Here is a 17,852-nt window from a genome sequence, read left to right on the forward strand (position 1 = left end):
CAAAACAAAACAAAGATTATGAAGAGAATATTTTCAATCAAAACCCATCAAAATTGTACACAAAGTTTGATGAGAGGCAGATCACACGAATGCTTTTTGGAAATGGGAGACTACCTGCAAACAAAACTAGGATCCCATATTTAACTGGATGGGGCAACAGAGTTTATCCTCTGTGCCAGGCGCCATGGCTCATGCTCCCAGCACTTTGGGAGGCCAAGGTGGGCAGATCACTTGCGGTAAGGAGTTCGAGACCAGCCTGGCCAACATGGCGAAACACCATCTCTACTAAAAATACAAAAATTAGCGGGGCATGGTGACATGTGCCTGTGGTTCCAGCTACTCCAGAGGATGAGGCAGGAGAATCACTTGAACCCAGGAGATGGGTGCGGTGGCTCACACAGTAATCCCAGCACTTTGGGTGGCCGAGGTGGGTGGATTACCTGAGGTTAGGAGTTCAAGATCAGCCTGACAACATGGTGAAACCCCGTCTTTACTAAAAATACAAAAATTAACCGGGTGTGGTGGCACATGCCTCTAATTTCAGCTACTCGGGAGACTGAGGCAGGAGAATCACTTGAACCTGGAAGGCAGAGGTTGCAGTGAGCTGAGATCCTGCCATTGCACTCCAGCCTGGGCAACAAAAGCAAAACTCTGTCTCAAAAAGGAAAAAAAAAGCTATCCTTCAGCAGGAGCATGGTAATAGGAATCATTTATCAAATTCCTACCAAGTAGCCTGTTTCAGGTAAACACTTTACAAACGTGACATCATTTTCTCAGAATATGACAAATGGGAATTCATAGAAAAGCTGTAAAAAATTACTTAAATATTTTAGACAAAACCTAGCTTTCCTTGTAATAAAATCAATTTCTGAGACAAAAACTATATATTTACTCTTTGAATAATGGTTATATAAACATTTAAATGCACTGGGAAATATCTGTTGGGATAATTTTATAAAACCAAATAAACAATCCAAAGATCTCTAATTTATCTGCTTTGGAAGTCAGTATTTTCTGTCAGCAGGACAAATTTGTAGAAATGGTAGAATTAAACTAGTAATGCAAAGTTATAGCCTCTTCCAAAACACACTTTTTAAGAGAAGCATAGAGAGAACAATAATTTCTGCTTTAGGGAAATTTAGTCCAAAGGTTTCCTTATTTGTACTCTATCCTTCCTTCTATCTTGAGAGGCCCAACAGGTTGAGCACAGATACTCCTGATGTCTGGAGACAGTGTCCAACTTGAACCTCTCGAGACCACAATGCCTTCTATAACTAGTCTCGGTTTTTGAGAACAACCTGGGCCTCTGCCACATAACCAGGAAATAAAAGGAAAGAATAGACACGTTCCTCAGCCCATGTGCAGGGAGTGCATATCTTGAATAGTGGAGACAAAGCAGCTTTCACCACAAAAGGTCATGCCCCTTCCCTTTGCACTTCAGTAGTCAAGCTATCCTGTCCTTTCAGGAAGAAGGTAATCACTACCTCTAACTAAACCTGTACCCAACATTTGTTTTCACTGGTCATTCTAAGTGCTCCATTTATCGATTAGTATATAATATGGTAGGCTTAGTAGGTCTGCCTTCCACAATCCTGCCTCTCACCCTCCATTTGCCACTTGATGATTACTACCAGAAGCTATCATCAACCTCAGAAACTGATAACCCCCTCTGGTATCTTTGTCTGCACTCATCATTGCCTCTAGCAGACCCCTAGGTGTGGTGTCCTGGAAGAAAAATGACCAGAGGCTCAAGAGGCCTAAAATTCATTTGCCCATCCTGGCCTCACTCTAAACCCATGAATGCCCATCCCAGATTGCCACAGTTCTCTCCCTTCCCTCCCACGCCCAGGGCATTACACAGGACCCTGCGTACAAAAGGACCCCATGCTTGGTTTAATGCTCTGCTATTATCATTTTGACATTCCTGATGACTTTACCTTTAAACTCATGCTGTGTAGTGAAGTCAGATGTGGTGGTGGAGCATGCAGTTGTGAGCAAAGAAAACAGATGCAATAAGTATGTTCACTATTTCTTTCCACCCCATTCACATGTAGCAAGCGTTTTCCAGGACTCATGTGCACAGGATTCTGTTGGGCCTATCGTGCATCAGAATTCAGAAGGTAAAGCAAGGAGGTATTATTAATACAAGGTAAGCGTGTTTAGGCTACAGCTGAGTAAGTGGAGGTCCTGATAGTTCTAAGAAGCCATGCTTTCCACTGGAACCAGAACTTCAAACAGAAAGAAGGCAATGGCATTCTTTTTTTTTTTTTTTTTTTGAGCCAGAGTTTCGCTCGTCACCCAGGCTGGAGTGCCATGGCACGATCTTGGCTCACTGCAACCTCCACCTCCTGGGTTCAAGGAATTCTCCTGCCTCAGCCTCACAAATAGCTGGGATTACAGGCATGCGCCACCATGCCCGGCTAATTTTGTATTTTTAGTAGAGACAGGGTTTCTCCATGTTGGTCAGGCTGGTCTCAAACTCCCAACCTCAAGTGATCCACTCACCTCAGCCTCCCAAAGTGCTGGGATTAGAAGCGTGAACCACCGCACCCGGCCAGGCAATGGCATTCTAAGACATAAAAGACCAAGATACCCTATCACATCTTTTCTTACTTGTGTCACTTCCCTGTGTGAGCTGACTGCCTGGGCTGAGGACATTTCCTTTGCCTTACAGTACGTTCTTACTCCTCAGTAAGTCAAAGGTGGAGTGTTAGTACAATGTGTGTGCATCAAGAAATAAAATAAGGGCTGGGCATGGTGGCTCATGCCTGTAATCCCAGCACTTTGGGAGGCCAAGGCAAGTAGATCACCTGAGTCAGCAGTTCAAGACTAGCCTGCCCAACATGGTGAAACGCTGTCTGTAATAAAAATACAGTAATTAGCCAGGTGTGGTGACAGCCGACTGTAATTGGCAGGCTCAGGCAGGAGAATCACTTGAACCCGGGAGGTGGAGGTTGCAGTGAGCCAAGATCGCGCCATTGCACTCCAGCCTGGGCGACTGAGTAAGACTCAGTCTCAAAAAAAAAAAAAAAAAACTGAAATAACAATTGAGGTAGTTTTGTGTAGTTTTTCTACAATTCTGGTAATAACAAACTTTGTATGTAAAAGGTGAGAGCTAAAAAAGTAGAAATTATGTCATTTTGGTGAGTTCTCAAAGGAGTTAAATGTTCTTTTTTTCTTTTTTGAGATAGAGCTCTAGCTCTGTTGCCCAGGCTGGAATACACTGGTGCAAACACAGCTCACTACAGCCTTGGCCTCCTGAGCTCAAGCAGTCCTCCCGCCTCAGGAGTTAAATGATCTTATATTTGTATTTAAAACTGGGCTTGCACAGTGTAAAAATGAATTATAACATTCATTCTAATCATTTAAGTTTTTCTTTTTTCTTAGGTAGAATAACATTAGATCACAAATTTAAAACACTGTAACCAGTCAAGAGACAGACAGCACAAGAAAGGAGAAAAGTTTTATGCTTCACTACCTTAGCAGCATTTTAATTTTTCTGCCTTTTGAACAAGGGGCCCAGAAATTATGTAGCCAGTCTTGCTAGAACTATCCACTTGCCCAGGAGCTATCTTCTGGACAGCCCTGAAGAAGGTGGGTCAGGGACAGACCCCCACCTGCTCCCAATCCCCTCCCTGCCAGAGCTGGGGCCGCAAAAGTGAGAGTATCTCTGCCCTTGGGATAAGTGTCCAAGGCTGCCTCAAAACCCAGCTGCCCACACTCGGGAGCAGCACTTCCTGTAGTAAACACACAGGCTTCATTATACAGGGAGGTAGGAAGTGGGGGAGGAAGGAAGACCTTGTTCCTGCTGGGGCACATTTTCCCGTAGAAACAATGTTGTAGGTCACAGTTCTATAGTCTCACAGTCAAGCTGCATATGGGCTAAATGGCCTTCTAAGAGCTGGCCTGAGAACGGAACCAGTATTTATAACATTGATCCTCTGTGGAAAATGCATTTTCAGTTTCAAACAACCAAGTTAGAAATCAACTTTTGGGAACATAGCTCAGTCACAAGCAGGGACTGTCTGTACCTTCCTGGCTCAGAAGTGCTGAGACCACAGCGAAGGGTGGTATCTATTAGACCCAGGTAAACAAGTAAATGTTAATGACGCTATTAATAAGTCATAACTTCACTTTATGCTCTGACTGGTATAAGGGTCCAGTCCTTCATACCAGCAGTCCTTTTGCTGCTTGAAGAACCTGACTGCAGGTTTACCAGGGATGACTGGCCCCTGGCAGCCAACACATACCAGCCAAGTTCAAGAGACTGAACCCTAAACCAGCTGTCAACCCATTAAGCATGTAAGAATAGCCGTGCTGACCTGGACTCATGATTCATCCCGGCTGGTATTCTCACACAATGACTGTGAACTTCTGTGTTTTAGTTATCGTGAACTCTAGTGTTGAGCACAGTGTCTGAATGTAGTTGTTTCTCAAAAAAAATGTTTGTTGAAAACGAAAGGTGAATAGGGGTTTCCTTCAAATTTCCCCTTATTTAATTCTACTTTTAAAGCCACTTTCTTCTTAGGAAATCTATTTGGTCATTTTAGTTACTTCTTTCTGTGACCTGGTACATCTATTAAATACTAAACTCTTTTTTATGATTTCCAGGGAGAACTAAATGCATGGTTTCAGGCATAACTTCATTATCATTTTATCAAATGTAAGAATGCTTTCAGTTCTGTTTTCCACCCTCTTTGTTCTTAGCAAAGAGGCCTAGCTTATTGTTATATGACTTTAACAGTCAACAAAAACTCATAGATCTCTTTCTTAGAATAAAACATAGCTCCAAACTCATCTCCTTTTAAGTGACTTTAGACTAACAGTCCTAAATGCATTATTCTAATTCAGTACGGAATGAAACTTATTTGCCATATTTTTGTCCATTCACATAAGCTATGCGAAGCTTATCTTTTCAATATAGAGCCATCTACTTGGTGTTTACTACTCTGGAGAGCTTAAGGCCATTTCGGCCATGTGATGTTTCCTACATGAGCCCGCTTCCCCACAGATTATGACTGTTTTAAGTATGACAAGTCCCCCAGCAGTAACCCTTGGGGGCTCCACTCTGAAACCAGAAGAGTCTCTCTGGTGTCTGGGCGCCAGCGGTAGGAAGCAGAACTAGGTGTTGGCCCAGTTCTGCCACTTAGTTGTTTGATTCCAGGCAAGTCATTTAATCTCAACTTTAAAATGGTATAAATAGCACCTGCCTCCCCTCCCTCGAAGAGCAGGGTCTATCTAAGGAGTACATGAGCTAAAGTGTGTGGAAGCACTCTGAAAATGCTAACCTACTGTTTAAATAAAGGGTGCTGTTAGTAACTCCAGCCAGAACCTTGCCTGTTTAAACTATCGTTTATCTAAGTTATGCCAGATCTTTCTTCATTCATTCATTTCATTCAACAGATAGTCTTTGAGTGCCTGTTTTATCCTAGATAGAACTTGCTCCCCACCTTTTGCGTAACTTAGTTGGGGTGTTTTGTTTTTCTTTTTTTTTTTCACTGTTTAATGTGTAAATTAGTAGAGATCTTTTTTAAAGTGTAGCATTCACACGCTTATTAATCCATCAAAGAAATGTCGTCCATTTGGGAAGCCGAGGTGGGCGGATCACGAGATCAGGGGTTCAAGACCAGCCTGACCAACAGGGTGAAACCCCGTCTCCACTAAAAATACAAAAATTAGCAGGGCCTGGTAGCACGGGCCTGTAATCACAGCTACTAAGGAGGCTGAGGCAGGAGAATCATTTGAACCCGGGAGGCGGAGGTTGTAGTGAGCCGAGGTCGCACCACTGCACTCCAACCTGGGAGACAGAGAGAGACTCCATCTCAAAAAAAAAAGGAAAGAAATGTGGTCCAACAGTGAAACATGAGGCATGCTCAAGCGTGTTGCTGCAAAGGAAGAAGATCAAACACAGTCTCCGCCTGCATCTCTCCACAGAAAGCAGGAGTGCCTTCCATGCTCAGCCTTGGAGGGACAGAAGGGAAAATCCAGAGTGAGGCTGCTATGGTTTGAACATGTTCCCCAAAAAGTGTATGTTGGAAACTTAATCCCCAATGCAGCAGTGTTGGGAGGTGGGGCCTAATGAGAGGTGATTAGGACATGGGGGCTCCACTCTCATGAATTAATTAATGCTGATTATAGTAAAGCTGGAAACTTCGAATTCAATGTCTTGCCCTCTTGAGATCTCTCTTGCCCTTCTGCCTTCTGCCACAAGATGTTGCAGCAAGAAGGCCCTCATTAGATGTTGTCCCCTCTTAGACTTCCCAGCCTCCACAACTGTGAGCCAAATAAATTTTTTTCTTTTATAAATTATTCATTCTCAGGTATTCTGTTATAAAAAGCAAAGAACAGACTAAGACGGGGTATAGCTGAGGGGGCCAGTGAGAAAGGGAAACAGGGACAACTATATAACCCTTCAGACCCCAACAACCGCTACAATAATAAATGGATTTACTTACATGAAAGCAGCTTATAGCAATCCCCTTTAATTTAGCCTGTGCTCCATTCTAGCAAAGAAAAATTCCTTCCAATTTTAGAAGCTTCTGATGAAAGCTTATGGATACTGTTTCCAAAGGAAAAATAAAAGGTAAAGCATTCTTAGGGAAAAGGGGGAAAGACGTATTTGTAAAATGATTTAGCTGTACAGCAGGTTATGAAGGAGTGAAAAGGAAAAGATTAAAATGGTTCTTTCCCTCCTCCCTCTGTGACTCAGATTAATCCTAAAAATAATCTTCATCCCAGTATGAGAAGCTTAGGAAAGACTACATCTCCACGGACCAATTTTCATGATGGTCTTGGGGAGGAAGGAACAAATAGGGAAGAGGAACTACTAAAGGTAATCTAGAAGAGACTTCACCTACTCAGAAGAGGTGAGGTGAAATTGAAGGCCGGTGTAAGTGTGAGGCAATAGCATTTTGCATTCTTGCCCTATTCTGAAGGCTTGTAAATTATATTGCATCAGCAAAGATGAAGCTTCAATTTACTGTTTCGCTCTTATCTTTCACGAATAATTCTTCTGCCCATCCATATTTTGCTCATTCAAATGAATTTTCATCTCTTCAACATCATGTTTCTTTCTGTCACCAACAGGAGGCTCTTTTTCAGAAATTTTTTAAGTCACAATTTGTGTAAGTCTGTTGATTTGTTTTAAAAGCATTTTATTTTTAATGTATTTCAAGCTGACAGAAAAGTTGCTCACATAGCATTGAGGTTTTACCTGAACAATCTGAGAGTAAACTGCTGACATGACACCTGTGGTGGATATTGAGATGTTTTGACCAGATTCCCCTTCAAGGAAAGACTTGCTGCCCTGCTGTGGGGACTGTGCTCCGCACACAGCTGTCAACTACCGTTTCTTACCAGGTTAGCCTCATGTGCAGAGAGCTACCTTGCCCAAGAAGATGTGCCTTTTCTGGGTTGCCCAAATCTGATGACTGATCAAGGCAGAAATAAAAAGGTGATATGGTTTGGCACTGTGTCTCCATCCAAATCTCATCTCAAACTGTAATCCCCATAATCCCCGTGTGTTGAGGGAGAGACCTGGTGGGAGGTGACTGGATCATGAAAACACTCCATGCTGTTTTCATGACAGTGAATGAGTTCTCACGAGATCTGATGGTTTTACAAGTGTTTGATAGTTCCTCCTTCACCCACTCTCTTTGTCTCACCTGCTGCCATCTAAGATGTGCCTGCTTCTTTTTCCGCCATGATTTTAAGTCTCCTGAGGCCTCCCCTGCCATGTGGAACTGAATCAATTAAACCTCTTTTTTTTGTTTGTTTTTTTTTTAATAAATTACCCAGTCTCAGGTATTTCCTTCTTTCTTTCTTTTTTTTTTTTTTCTGAGATGGAGTCTCACTCCATCGCCTAGGCTGGAGTGCAATGGTGTGATCTCAGCTCACTACAACCTCTGCCTCTCGGGTTCAAGCAACTCTCCTGCCTCAGCCTCCTGAGTAGCTGGGATTACAGGTGCATGCCACCATGCCTAATTTTTGTATTTTTAGTAGAGGCGGGTTTCACCATGTTGGTCAGACAGGGTCTCGAACTCCTGACCTCATGATCTGCGCGCCTCAGCCTCCCAAAGTGCTAGGATTACAGGTGTGAGCCACAACGCCTGGCCCTCAGGTATTTTTTTATAGCAGTGTGAAAACAGACTAATATAAAAGGCCTGGCTGTTTTGTCCTGTGCAGAACAACTCTGATGAGCCGTTTCCACTGGAGAGATCCCTGTGTGGGGTTAACTGAGGCTATCAGCCTGCATCTCAGATTGACTTCGCCCTCTGCGCAGTCTTATTTCCTTTCCCTCCCATTCACAGATGTTGAGCCCAAGGGCCCTCCCTAATAAATATCCTGAACACTGAAGTCCATCTAAGGATCTGCTTCCTGGAAAACTCAAACTACCACAGTCAGAGCCAGGAGAGGTCTGAGAAAGCACAGATGGCGTTTTGGAACTGGGTCACTCATCCACCTAGCTGGGAGGGAGGACTCCATCACTGGTGATAGATGGAATACAGATAACCCCTTGGCCCAAGGTGGTGGTCATATATTAAAACTTTCACCAGTGGTGAACCGGGATGGTATACCAATGAAAGAGAATGTATTAGCTCAAGCAATATATGGCAGAATTAGTAACTGTAAAAGCAATGGGATTGTATGGTTATTGCTTACTTCTGTTGAAGCTCTAGGAAAAGAAACCAAAAAGTGGAGAGAGTAACCAGCAGACAACTGAGAGCCAAATGAAAGGTTTCGTCACAGGGTCTCTGGTAGCATGTAAAGACTTTCATGACCTACGGTGGGAAGGCAGAAAGGACAAGGCCCAGACTAAATCATCAGTGTAGCCAAATTCCAAAGATTAAATACCAACCCAATTAGGTCAGGGCTCTCGTTGGGAAAGAGTGAGACTCTGACCCAAGGGATGGGGACAGCTGGGTTGATGCACCCCAAAATCTTGAATTCCCAGATTCCTCTTGAACCTCTGAACCAACAGAAGTGAGTCATTCTTTCCTATTAGGGGCTATATGCGACAGGGAGCAGTGGTTCACACCTGTTATCCCAACACTTTGGGAGGCTGAGGTGGGTGGATCATTTGAGGCCAGGAGTTTAAGACCAGCCTGGCCAACACAGTGAAACCCATCTCTACTAAAAATACAAAAGTTAGCCAGGTGTGGTAGCTTGTGCCGGTAGTTCCAGCTACTCAGAAGGCTGAGGCAGGAGAATTGCTTAAATGCAGGAGGCAGAGGTTACAGTGAGCTGAGGTCACGCAACTACGCTCCAGACTAGGTAACAGAGCAAGACTCCATCTCAAAATAAATAAATAAATAGAACAAAATTATACTACAAACTATGGTAATCAAAAGTGAAGTAATAGCAAAAGGACATACCAATGAACATACAGACCAACGGAATAGAATTGAGAGTCTAGAAATAAACATCTATATCTATGAGTGTCTTAATTTGCTTGTGTGCTATAACAAAACACTTGAGACTGGGTCATTTAAAAAGAAAGAAACTTATTTCTTGCAGTTCTGGAGGCTGAGAAGTCCAAGATCAAGGTGCTGGTAGGTTTGGGTGTTTGGTGAGGGCTGCATCCTCTGGAGAGCAGAAATGCTATGTGTTCACATGGCAGAAAGTGGAAGGCAAGAGACTGAACACTGCATGAAACCTCTTTTATAAGGGCTTTAGTCCCATTCACAAGAAAGGAGCCCTCATGGCCTCAATCACCTCTTACAGTCTCCACTTCTTAATGATATCACATTGGCAACACCTGAATTTTGGAGGAGACACATTCAAGTCACAGCAATGGGCAATGGATTTTCAACAAGAGTGCCAAAACAGGGAGGGTGGGAGGGGGGTGACGGATAAAATATCACCCACTGGGGACAATGTATGCTACAAATGTGATGGGTATGCTAAAAGCCCAAACTTCACTACTATACCAAAAATATATCCATATAACCACATAACCAAAAAGCAGCTGTACCCCTAAAGCTATTGAAAAGTTTTTAAAGTGCCAAAACATTTTCTCAAAACAGTCAAAAAATTTTAAAAAAAAGAAAAAGAAAATAAGAAAAGATAAAGTGCCAAAACAATTATGTGAGAAAAGAATAGCTACATGCAATAAAATCATATTGGACCTGTATCTCATATAGTACACTAAAATTTGACACAAAACAGGTCAATGCAAGAGCTAATACTGCAAAACTCCTAGAAGAAAATGGGTTCTTAGATATGACACCAACAGCACAGGCAGCCACAGAGAAACAGGTAACCCAGACTTCATATAAATGAAAAACGTTTGCGCTTCAAAAGACCCCATTAAGAAAGTGAAAATGAGGCCAGGTACAGTGGCACATGCCTGCAATCCCAATAATTTGGGAGGCCAAGGCAGGGGGATAGCTTGAGCCCCAGAGTTTGAGACAACCCTGGGCAACACAGGGAGACTTAAAAAAAAAAAAAAAAATACTGGCTGGGTGGCTCACCTGTAATCCCAGCCCAGCACTTTGGGAGGCCAAAGTGGGTGGCTCACAAGGTCAAGAGTTCAAGATCAGACTGGCCAACATGGTGAAACCCCGTCTCTACTAAAAAAACAAAAATTAGCCGGGTGTGGTGGCATGTGCCTGTAATCCCAGCTACTTGGAAGGCTGAGGCAAAGAACTGCTTAAACCAGGGAGGCAGAGGTTGCAGTGACCCGAGATTGTGCCACTGCACTCCAGCCTGGGCAACAGAGCAAGACTCCATCTCAAAAAAAAAAAATTAGCCAGCGTGGGGGCACACCACTGTGGTCCCACTTATAGGAAAGATGAAAGCGGGAGGATCACTTGAGCTGGGAAGTCAGGGCTGCAGTGAGCCATGATTGCAACATTGCACTCCACCTGGGCAACAGGGTGAGCACCCCCCCCCCACGCCAACCCCACCTCAATAAATAAATATAGGTCAGGCACTGTGGCTCACGCCTGTAATGCCAGCTCTTCGGGAGGCCGAGATGGGTGGATCATGAGGTCAAGAGAGAGAGACCATCCTGGCCAACATGGTGAAACCTCGTCTCTACCAAAAATACAAAAATTAGTTGGGTGCAGTGGTGCATGCCTGTAGTCCCAGCTACTCAAGAGGATGAGGCAGGAGAATCGCTTGAACCCAGGAGGTGGAGGTTGCAGTGATTCGAGAAAGCGCCACTGCACTCCAGCCTGGCGACAGAAAGAGACTCCATCTCAAAAAAAAAAAAAAAAAAAGACAACCCAAAGCATGGGAGAAAATATTTGTAAATAATGTATCTGATAAGAATCTACAAGCAGAATATATTAAAAAAAACTCTTCACTCAATAATAATAAAATAAATAACTCATTTTTATAATAGGCAAAGGATTTGATAGACATTTCTCCAAAGAGGATATACAAAGGGAAAACAAGCACGTGAAAAGATGATCACCATAACTGGTCATTAAGGAAATGCAAATCAAACCCACAATGAGATACCACTTTATACCCATTTGAATGGTTACAATTTTTTTTTTTGAGATGAGACTCTGTCACCAGGCTGGAGTGCAGTGGTGCAATCACGGCTAACTGCAACCATGATTACAGACACGAGCCCCCGCACCTGATTTGTTTTGTTTTGTTTTGTCGTTGAGACAGAGTCTCACCCTATTGCCCAGGTTGGAATGTAGCGGCATGATCTCAGCTCACTGCAACCTCTGCCTCCCCGATCAAGAGATTCTCCTGCGTTGGCCTTCAAAAAAGCTGGGATTACAGGTGTGCACCACCAAGCCTGCTTGATTTTTTTATTTAAGAGAGTCTCACTCTGTCACCCAGGCTGGAGTGCAGTGGCACAAGCTGAGCTCACTGCAGCCTACATCTCTCAGGTTCAAGCAATTCTCCTGCCTCAGGCTTTGGTGTAGCTGGGAACACAAGTGCGCACCACTATGCCTGGCTAATTTTTTTTTTTTTTTTTTTTTTTTTTGGTTAGAGACAGGGTTTCACCATGTTGGCCAGGCTTGTCTCGAACAGCTGACCTCAAATAATACACCCGCCTCAGCCTCCCAAAGTGCTGGGATTACAGATGTGAGCCACCATGCCCAGCTCCTAATTTTTGTATTTTTAGTAGCCATGGGGTTTCACAATTTGTTGGCCAGGTTGGTCTCCAACTCCTGATCTCAAGTGATCTGCCCACCTTGGCCTCCAAAGTGAAGGGATTATAGGTGGAAGCCACCATGCCCAGCCTCCATTTTAAAAATTTTTGCTGCGAGGCTGAGGTAAGAGAATGGCTTGAACCTGGAAGACAGAGGTTGCAGTGAGCAACATCTGACTGGGAGGATAAGACAGGTGTATCACTTGAGGTCAGGAATTCAAGACCAGCCTGGCCAACATGGTGAAACCCTGTCTCTACTGAAAATGCAAACACACACACACACACAAAATTAGCCAGGTGTGTTGGTGCATGCCTGTAATCCCAGCTACTCAGGAGGCTGAGGTAGGAGAATGGCATGAACCTGGGGGGAGAGGTTGCAGTGAGCCGAGACTGCGCCACTGCACTCTAGCCTGGGTGATAGAGCGAGACTCTGTATCAAAAAAAAAAAAAAAAAACCAAACAAACAAAAAACAAAACAAAAGAATATATTGGCGAAAAAGCACCAGAATTACTAAGTTGGTGGAGATTCCCTTTTCAGGCCAGACTGAGGTAGGAGATACTGTAATAAAACTAGGTCTAGGCCAGGCGTGGTGGCTCACGTCTGTAATCCCAGGCAAGATCCTTGTGATCCCAGCACTTTAGGAGGCCAAGGCGGGTGGATCACCTGAGATCAGGAGTTCAAAAGTAGCCTGGCAAACAAGGTGAAACCCTGTCTCTACTAAAAATACAAAAATTAGCCAGGCATGGTAGTGGGTGCTTATAATCCCAGGTACTTGGGAGGCTGAGGCAGGAGAATTGCTGGAACCTGGGAGGCGAAGTTGCAGTGAACCAAGATTGCACCACTGCACTTCAGCCTAGGCAACAAGAGTGAAACTCTGTCTCAATCAATCAATCAATCAATAAAACAAACTATGTGTGGTGGCTCATGCCTGTAAACCCAACACTTTGAGAAACTGAGGTGGGAGAATCTTTTGAGGGCCGGAGTTTGAGACTGGCCTGGGCAACAGAGACCCCCTGTCACTACAAAAAAAAAAAAAAATGTTAACTGTGTGTGGTGGTGCACGCCTGTAAACCTAGCAGCAAGGTCAAAGTGGCACCCAGGGGCGCCTGACCTGCAGAGGATGATGGAAATGGTTAATAAAACTTGGTGTTTCTTGCTGAAAAATAGATGGGCAGATATCATGGGTGCTGCTCAATCTATTCACAAAAGAAAAGAAGGATGGAGGGAATGAAACTATTTGCAAGCAATATTTTTGTATACTATTGAAATTAAGAAATTAAGTTGATATTAATCTGAACTAGATTGTTATAAATTAAGATTTTTTTTTTTTTTTTTTTTTGAGACAGAGTTTCGCTCTTGTTACCTGGGCTGGAGTGCAATGGCACGATCTCGGCTCACCGCAACCTTTGCCTCCTGGGTTCAGGCAATTCTCCTGCCCCAGCCTCCTGAGTCGCTGGGATTACAGGCACGTGCCACCATGCCCAGCTAATTTTTTTTTTGTATTTTTAGTAGAGACGGAGTTTCACCATGTTGACCAGGATGGTCTCGATCTCTTGACTTCATGATCCACCCGCCTCGGCCTCCCACAGTGCTGGGATTACAGGCTTGAGCCACCGTGCCCGGCCTAAATTAAGATGTTAATTGTAGGCCAGGTGCTGTGGCTCATGCCTGTAATCCCAGCACTTTGGGAGGCTGAGGTGGGTGGATAGCCTGAGGTCAGGAGTTTGAGACCAGCCTGGCCAACATGGTGAACGCCCCCCCATCTCTACTAAAAATACAAAAAAATTCGGCCAGGAGCAGTGAAAAATTGTATTTCTTTGTATTATTAGTAGTGACGGGGTTTCACCATGTTGGCCAGGCTGGTGGCAGGTGTAGTGGCCAGTGCCTGCAATCCCAGCTACTCGGGAGGCTGAGGCACAAGAATCATGTGAACTCGGGAGGTGGAGGTTGCAGTGAGCTGAGATCAAGCCACCACTAAGAAAATAACTTTACAGGCCGGGGACAGTGGCTCACGCCTATAATCCCAGCACTTTGGGAGGCCAAAGTTGGTGTCTGAGACCACCCTCAGCAACATGATGAAACCACATCTCTACTAGAAATATAAAAAATTAGCCTGGTGCGGTGGCAGGTGCGTTAATACTAGCTACTTGAGAGGCTGAGACAGGAGAATCACTTGAGCCCAGGAAGTGGAGGTTGCAATGAGCTGAGATCGTGCCATTGCACTCCAGCCTGGGCAACAAGACCGAATCTGTCTCAAAAAAAGAAAAGAAAAGAAAGAAAGAAAAAAAGGGAAAAAAAAGGAAATAACTTTAAAAATTTGCCTGGGTCAGGCACAGTGGCTTACACTTGTAAGCCACCTCCCAGCACTCTGGGAGGCCAAGGCAGTTAGATCACTTGAGGTCAGGAGTTGGAGATCAGCCTGGTCAACATGGTGAAATCCTGTCTCTACTAAAAATACAAAAATTAGCTGGATGTAGCGTGGCATGCCTGTAATCCTAGCTACTCCGGAAGCCGAGGCAGGAGAATCACTTGAACCCAGGAGGCAGAGGTTACAGTGAGTGAAGATCATGCCACTGCACTCCATTCTGGGTGACAAAGCAAGACTCTGTCTCAAAAAAAACAACAAATTGCCTGGCATGGTTGCTCACACCTGTAATCCCAGCACTCTGGGAGGCTCAGGCAGGAGGATCACTTGAGGTTAGGAGTTTCAGATCAGCCTGGGCAACACAGGGAGACTGTGTCACTATAAAAAACTAAAAAACTTAGTCAGGTGCACTGGCACATACCTATACTCCTAGCTACTTGGGAGGCTGAGGCAGGAAGATCATTTGAGCCCAGGAGTTCCAGGCTGCAGTGAGCTATGCTCATGCCATTGCACTCCAGCCTGAGAAACAGAGTGAAACTTTGTCAAGGAGAAGGAGAAGGAGGCTGGGCACAGTGGCTCATGCCTGTAGTCCCAGCACTTTGGGAGGCCCAGGTGGGCAGATCGCTTGAGGCCAGGAGTTTGAGACCAGCCTGGTCAATATGGGGAAATCCCATTTATACTAAAAATACAAAAAATAGCTGGGCATGGTGGCACATGCCTGTAATCTCTGCTATTCGGGAGGCTGAGGCAGGATAATCACTTGAATTCAGGAGGTGAAGTTTGCAGTGAGCCGAGATTGTGCCACTGCACTCCAGCCTGGGCAACAGAATAAGTCCCTGTCTTAAAAAATAATTTAAAATAAAATAAAAAATAAAAGGGGAATATTTCCACCAGGGGAAACAGCCAAAACCTCGAATTACCAGCAAAAGCTGCCATCTGGGCAATGAGAACTCTAGCAATCCAGAGACAGGCAGGCTAGAATTAGACCAACAACGTTCATAGGGGTACTGACCCTGGTCATCAGAAGGAGTTAGGTCTTCTTCTGTTATACAATAAGGAAGAATGTTTCAATATTCTGACAATCTACCCTTGCCTTGTTATGAAGGTAAATGAATAACACAGCAACTCTGGTCTTAGAAAGGCCTGGTGACCAGGAACTCAGACCTTTCTGAGATGGGAATCTAAATCATTTCCCCAGGTAAATAACCAAGGTTGAGAGAAGTAGTAGCTAAGGATGAAAGGAATTTAGAAAGCCTGTAATTTTTTTTTTTAATTGAGACGAGTCTCACTCTGTTGCCCAGACTGGAGTGTAGTGGTGTGATCTCAGCTCACTGCCACCTCTGCCTCCTGGGTTCCAGCGATCCTCTTGCCTCAGCCTTTTGAGTAGCTGGGACTATAGGCATGTGCCACCATGCCTGGCTAATTTTAACATTTTTAGTATAGATGGGATTTCACCTATGTAGGCCAAGCTGGTCTTGAATTCCTGACCTCAAGAGATCTGCTCACCTCGGCCTCCCGCAGTGCTGGGATTACAGGCATGAGCCACTGCACCCAGCCTAGACAGCCTACAAGTTTTTATTGTGGCCCCAGCACCAGTTATAGCAGAGGCAGCTATAGTTTGTCCTACAAATCTTCCTTTTCTACGTTTCCCCAGGGAGAGAGGCCTATCAGAAATCTTGCAGGAGTTACTACTCAAACATATGTGAAGAAGTGGATGTAAAGGCAGCACAAGAATGAACACGAAGATGAAACCACTGAGCTTCCTTTTATGGAAGGACTTCTTGTCCCCTCTACTTGGAGTACCGTCAGCAGACAGCAATCACTCATCAACTCCTACAGCTGCAGAAAGCAACCTCACCCAAGCTCATGCCCTTTTGGAGACAGTCCATATCCAGTGGCCGATCAAGGTGTAATTTGAAAGTCTAGCCCTTTCAGGCTGGTTTGGGACAGTGCCCAAGGGTCACTGTAGCTCCAGGGCTCCTCATGAGGTCAGTTGAGGCTGCTGGGCCTTCCTTACCGACAGTTTACTTTTCCTTCTAAGCCTGCTTCCTCCTCTGCTCTGGCGCAGGTGTCAATCTCAAAGACACTCCCTAACAAACATCCTGGACACTAAACTCTGACTCAGAGACTTCCTGCAAAGCTTAAACTTTGAAAATGCACCATCATGCCCCAATACTTTAGTTTTTCTTACTAATAAGAATATTCTTCTAGCATAATTATCACAAGCAGCAATGTTCAGAAATGATGGTTGTATTTAGTTGTTATGGCTCTTCAGTCTTCTTTAATCTTGAATGGTTCCTTAGACTCTTTTACTTCCAGGACTTTGATACTTTTCTAGATTACAGGCCATTTATTTTTATTTTTTTTTAGACAGACTCTTGCACTGTTGCCCAGGCTGGAGTGCAGTGGTGTGATCTCAGTTCACCACAACCTCTGCCTCCCGAGTCCAAGTGATTCTCCTGCCTCAGCTTCCCAAGAAGCTGGGATTACAGGCATGTGCCATCACACCCAGCTAATTTTCTGTATTTTTAGTAGAGACAGGGTTTCACTATGGTGGCCAGGCTGGTCTTGAACTCCTGACCTCATGATCCACCACCTCGGCCTCCCAAAGTCCTGGGATTACAGGTGTGAGCCACTGTGCCGGCCCAGGCCATTTATTTCTATAGAATGTCTTTCTATGTAGGCTTGTCTGAGGTTTCATCATGATTAGATTCATGCATCTGTAGTGGAACAATCAGAGAAGTGATGCTGTGTTATTCCAATAGCATGATGTCAATTTGTCTCATCACTGGTGTGGCCAATTTTGATCACTTGAATAAGATGGTATCTTCCAGACTTTTCTACCATAAAGTTACTCTTTTTCTCTTTGTAATTAAGTATTTCATCAGGAATATCTTGAAGCTATGTAAATATTCTATTTCTCACCAAACTTCTCGGTTAAAAAAACTTTTTTAGATACAGGGTATCTGTTGCCCAGGCTAGAGTACACTAGCACGATCATTGCTCACTGCAGTGATAATCATGATGAAACTTTAGACAAACCTAAATTGAAAGACATTATATAAAAATAAATGACCTATAATCTACTCTCAAACTCCTGGGTTCAAGCAATCCTCTGTCTCAGACTCTGGTACGAGAGCGACGATGTCCGGCATCTGCCTCAGCCCTGGAATCAGCCATTCTCCAAGGGGCCCTGGTTCCTTTTGGTGGAGAATGGTATTTAGAAACCAAGCGCTGGCTGGGTGTGGTGGCTCATGTCTGTAATCCCAGCACTTTGGGAAGCTGAGGTCAGGAGTTCGAGACCAGCCTGACCAACATGGAGAAACCCCATCTCTACTAAAAATACAAAATTAGCTGGATGTGGTGTC

The 17,852-nt window shown here is 44.3% G+C and overlaps 1 protein-coding gene across 1 annotated transcript in view; it reads right to left on the minus strand.

The window, feature by feature from the left end:
- Positions 1-6,672, minus strand: part of MAPK6 (mitogen-activated protein kinase 6) — a 55,492-nt gene extending 48,820 nt beyond the window's left edge. Inside the window, exon 1 of the mRNA XM_032297441.1 lies at positions 6,456-6,672. The gene's annotated coding sequence lies outside the window, so the exon portion shown is untranslated. The remainder of the gene's footprint in view (positions 1-6,455) is intronic.
- Between the last annotated feature and the right edge of the window lie 11,180 nt (positions 6,673-17,852).

This window comes from Sapajus apella, unplaced genomic scaffold, assembly GCF_009761245.1.
Source record: "Sapajus apella isolate SASKATOON/1434 unplaced genomic scaffold, GSC_monkey_1.0 scaffold37, whole genome shotgun sequence".
In the NCBI taxonomy this organism is placed as follows: Eukaryota; Metazoa; Chordata; class Mammalia; order Primates; family Cebidae; genus Sapajus; species Sapajus apella.